The following is a 6,000-nucleotide window of genomic DNA, read 5'->3' on the forward strand; positions in this document are numbered from 1 at the left end:
AAAAAGATAATCTTATTATTCTTATATTGGTTATATTTGTTACAAAATATAAAAAAGATTTATAATTTTAAAAATATTCTCTATGTACAGATTGTAATCTAATATATATATATAAAGGAGGCATATTTGCTGAATTATTAGAGCGCCACATAGAATTACTAATGGTTTCGGCCAATGAAAAATAAGATTTCTAATTTATTGTTGAATTAAAAAAATCGATTGCCACATAGATAATTAATTAGGTGCCACATAGATATTTTAATTAATTAATTACTAATATATACAATTCCATCTAAAATCAAACACTATAATAATTAAAAAAATAAATCTAAAATAAAATTCATCCAAAATTAAACACTAATCTAAAATAAAATAAATAAAATTCAATTTAAAAATCAAACATTAATCCAATAAGCATATTTGCTGAATTATTAGAGCGCCACGTAGGATTACTAATGATTTCGGCCAATGAAAAATAAGTTCTACTTTATTTTTGAATAAAAAAAAATCGATTGTCGCGTAGATAATTAAATAGGTGCAACATAGATATTTTAATTAATTAATTACTAATATATACAACTCCATCAAACACTCTAATAATTAAAAAGTAAATCTAAAATAAAATGCGTCTAAAATCAAACACTAATCAGAAAATCAAACATTAATCCAATATTAGAGCGCCACGTAGGAAATCTAATGGATTCGATCAATGAAAAATAAAATTTCAAAATTAATTTTGAATTAAAAAAGTCGAGTTCCACGTAGATAAATAATTAAGTGCCACGTAGATATTTTAATTAATTAATTATTAATATTATGCATATACAATTTCATCCAAAAACAAACACTCTCATCATTAAAAAAATAAATCTAAAATAAAATTCAATGCAAAATCTAAAACTATTCTAATCTAATACCAAATATATAAAATTGGTTTTACAAAAAAAAAAAATATATATATAATTGGTATATACATAAGAGTTTTATTTAAACTTAACCATTTAATAGAAACCGTGCATCGCACGGGCTAAAATCTAGTCTTTTTTATTTTAAGGAAAAGGGAATCAAATATTTTTTTTCAAGGTAAAATCTAACAAAATAATTATAGCATCAAGTATTGTATTTAATTTTTTAATTTTTTTAATATCTATAAGAGAGGCCAATCAATGAGTGACATTTGTCATCACTACATTGATTTCCTCTCTTTTAGTATATTATATAGATATAGAGTACTACAGTAACTTTTTATTATACACTCTTATTCACATTGTATTGATTTTCTAATTTATTTGTATTCTAATATATTATGTAAGTACAAATTGGTAGATTACTAACTTTTTTTAAAAAAAAATATCCTACTACGTACTCCGTATAATGGACAATTTTTTTTTATAAAAAGATAATCATATTGGCTATATTTGTTAACAAAATATAGGAAATATTTTACAAAATATTTCCCATGTATAGAATGACATCTTTTTTTTTTAGGAAAATAGAATCATATACTTTATAAGGTGAAAGTTAACAAAATACTTTTTTTTTATATATCTATAAGAGAGGTCAATCAATGAGTGACATTTGTCATCACCACATTGATTTCCTCTCTTTTAGTATAATATATAGATGGGTAGGGTCTAGCCCAATAACCATATTTAACAAATTTCCATCCCTATTGGACGTAAGTAGTACTTAATGCATTGATGTAAAAAATTAATATTATGATTATTCGAAGTTATTACTTTCAATTAATGTATTAATGTAAATAATTATGGAGTAATATTATCATTATTTGTTTCTCACAAAAAAAGATCGTTTATTGATTTGTGATGTTATGTAATTTTAAAAGTATTTATTAAGTTTTACCTTAATAATTATAATAATTAATAATAACATACTTCATTAATACTTACGTATTATTGATAATTATTATCTTCAATTAGTAACCACAAATTATTTTAATATAATAATATAAATATGATTTATTTAATATAACAACGCAAGTAATCATAATATTACATATCTTATTTAATAATTTATTGAAACTTATACAACCTTATTAGAACTTATACAACCTTAAAATCTTATTGAAACTTATACGACCTTTTTAGTACTTATACGACCTTATTGAAATTTATAGAACTTTATTGGAACTTATATGACATCATTTAACTTATATATAGGAACTTATCTGAACTTATAGGACTTAAAAATAAGGTTATATAAGTTGAAGAGAACAAGGCCTTAGAGAGTGATTCATCGTTAGATGAGTAGGGATGATTTTGTGATTTTTTTTGAAATTTTGTTTATTTTTATGTTTGTTATGTTTTTAATAAAACTTTGTGTGTGTCTAATTTAATTAGGGTGTGTTCTTTTCAACTTATAAGGCCTGAACTTATCTGAATTTATCTTATCTAAACTTAATTATCTGAACTTATTTTAACTTATAGGACCTTATAGGAACTTATAGAACCTTTTTGGAACTTATAAGAACGTGTACGACCTTATAGAAACGTATACGACCTTATTGGACCTTATAGGACCTTATTGAATTTAAACTTATAGGACTTTATTGAAACTTATAGGATCTTATTGGACCTTATAGGATCTTATAAGATTTTATAAGACCTTATAAGATCTTATTAAACCTTATTAGACTTTATTTAAAGTTTATTAGATTATTTTACTAAACTTTTAACCATTAGAATATTGAAAATTATTATCTAAAATTTATACTATGCTGATTGAAGCAATCAATTGATAAGATATGAAGTATAAGTATTATTATTATTAAAAAACAAAATATGTTACCTCTAAATATTTACATGCAGACGGTGTTGCAAAACGTTGTGATTACTACTACGTACATGTTATTTGTTGTATGTCTCTCCAAAAAGTTCGTCAATTGATTTGTGATGTACACGTAAAATTTAAAATTAAGTTTTTCCCTTAAAATTATATTGATAATAAATTAATAATAATATATTAATTAATATATACTTACAAATTATCGATAATTCTTAAATTCAATTAGTGATCACAAATTTTTTTAATATAATAACATACATATGATGTATTTAATATAACAACGCAAATAATCATAATATTATATATTTTATTTAATAACTTATAGAAACTTATACGATTTTATTGGAACGTATACGATCTTATTGAAATTTAAAGGATCTTATTGGAACTTATAAGCCCTTATTGAAACTTATAAGGAACTTATAAGAACTTATTGGATTTTATAGGATCTTATTCAAACTTGAAACTTATATGATCCGAAAATAAGGTCCTATACGTTTGAAGAGAACAAGGCCTTAATGTACTGGTAATTGCACTAACCTAAGCTAGTAGCCCAGTAGCCTTTCTTTTCCTATATATATATATATATATGTTGTCCTATCCTTCCCTCTCCTTGATTAAAAACCCTCTTAAAGCAAATACTCTCTAACAGCAAACAGTGGCGGAGCCACGGTGCCCTCAGTGGGGTCCTTGACCCCACTTGAATTTTATTTTTATTTTTTTTTATAGTTAAAATTTCAATTTTTTTTTAAAAAATAAATAATTTTAGTGAAAGTTTCGTCAATTTTTAAATAGTGACCCCACTATCTCAAATTTCTGGATCCGCTACTGACAGCAAAACAGAGAGAGAGATGGAAAGGCAAGGGAAAGGGAAAGGGCAAGGCAGCGAAAGCAGCAAAGAATGCGATGCGGCGATGTCTCTGCCCAACAACCCCAACAACCGTGTGAACTATTTAGAAATTGGTATTGCTATTTTGACAGTGGGTTGGGGAATTTATACTTTGTTTTCAGGTGGTGGTACAGAGGAAGTTGCAAAAATGATGAAAGCTCCTGGACAATCTGGTGTCCGTATTGCTAGGGAGGATCCTTCTTCCTACTTCCGTAATCTTCGCAAGAATTAATTACTTCTCCATCAACCACTTTATTAATCAAGCATCTTTATTAATGTTTAAACTTCTACTAGTATGCTTTAAGCGGCTTAATTACTTAAGTATTATCAATGCTCTGATTGCGATGGTTTATAGCGAGTCCGGATCCTCTAGAGTTTTAATAAAACTCTACAAAGTAGAGTTGTATCTAAACCATACATTTTAAAATCAATGGCCTCATATTGATGAGAAAAAATAGAGGGGAATTTTGGAAAGATAATATATCAACCATTGATTTTTCATTTAATGGTTGATATGCTCAAACTCTACCTTGTAGAGTTATTTTAGAACTCTAGAGGATCCAAAACCGTTTATAGCTACTTAATTAATAATAATAATAATGGGCGATGATAAAGGTCGAAAGTTGCGACAACATTTAGTTGTCGCAATCTTACGTGTTGAAGTTTAATTGGTACATGTATGCGCCACGTAGGCTATGCATCATCATAATATTTTTACTATCAAATTATGTAAATAGTGTAATCAATATAAAGAAGGAAACAAATTAGAATATTTAAAACATGTATAATAGAATATATAAGTTAAATATTTAAATTTCCTATTTAAATCGCGACACATAAGCATGCCATGTCATCATTGTGACACGGCTTAAAGGTCGCATGTTGCGACCTTTATCATTTTCGATAATAATAATGTTTGGTTAGTAATGTTTTAACTTTTGTTTTCTTTTGATTTTCTACTGCTTTCCTTTTTGTTTCACCCTCGTAAATCTATAACTAGTATTTAAAAAAAGAACACTATAGATAATTAGAAGCCATGTGGTATCTCATTATGAGAAACCATGTGGCATCTCTCATTTCATCCATCATTTTGTTTTGATTTTTTTCAATTTTTCTTTATTGTTACTATGATTTACAACTTCTAATGCCTCTTCCACTTCATTTTCCTTATTCAACATCAAGTTATTAATATACTAATATACTCATTAGTCTCTTCCACTCCACCCCTTTAACATCCAATATTTATTCAACATATAATTTTTATAATTAATATATTACCAAAAATCAGAAGTACTCACTAATTAAAACTTCAAAAGACATATGAACAACCACTATACAACCGCCCGTTCTATGAATGCCTGAACGGGCTCAAAAACTAGTTAACTTTTATCGATGTTACATTATGTTATCTTATTTTTTAGAGACCAGAAAGTGGAGATCGAGATGGATTATTTCCTCAACCGGCCTTTGAACCTTCAACATTAGCAATGATGTATACACGGGATTTGATCTAACCTGAATACGTAACTAATTTAGTTTATATTTACATATGAATGAATGGATTATTAACTTAAATACATAAATTTTCTAAGGATCGTTGTAGAATTGTGTACATGATCCTTGAGGCAGCCTAACGACTTCGTATGTATATGAAATATCAATTTATGTACTTGTTAGTAAGGCAATAATGCATATATATCAGTATATGTACTTTTATTTTAAGATTAAGAAAGACATCAGTACATCATGTAGGAAATGTAATATGCAAAATCGGAATTTGATTAAGGAAATATGAGCCGAATATTTGATTTGTGTATACAAAGTTGTAACGTGTTAAAGAACACTGTCTTAGAAGGTAAAATTCACCCCGACCGTAGTGTAATCGGAAACGGCGATGCCCCCAAGTAAACAACTATCTTCTAAAATGTGCACTCAGGTAAGGAGGATAATGGAACAAGGAAGATATTTTATGTGGCTTTCAAATCATCCCAAAAACTGATTTATAAAGTCAGAAAGTTTTGTAACCAAAAAAGCAGTAATATAGGATTTCCGTCATTTTCAACCACCCTTTCAGAATCTTAAACCTTTCGATCTTTTAGTGAACCAATCAAGTTAAAGTTAAAACTTACTTGGTACTTTCTTATTTTTATTTTATTTTTTTAGGTAGCGAAAGTTTTTCTTCATTGTTTTAGTTAGATCTAATTAGATATATGAAGTGTCCGTTAATTAATGCACTAGCTTAAATTGCCCCTCAAACAAAACAGAAATTGGGTACAAAGCGACAATGGTACATTTGCGGAGATACT

This window comes from Spinacia oleracea, chromosome 4 (genome assembly GCF_020520425.1).
Source record: "Spinacia oleracea cultivar Varoflay chromosome 4, BTI_SOV_V1, whole genome shotgun sequence".
NCBI lineage: Eukaryota > Viridiplantae > Streptophyta > Magnoliopsida > Caryophyllales > Amaranthaceae > Spinacia > Spinacia oleracea.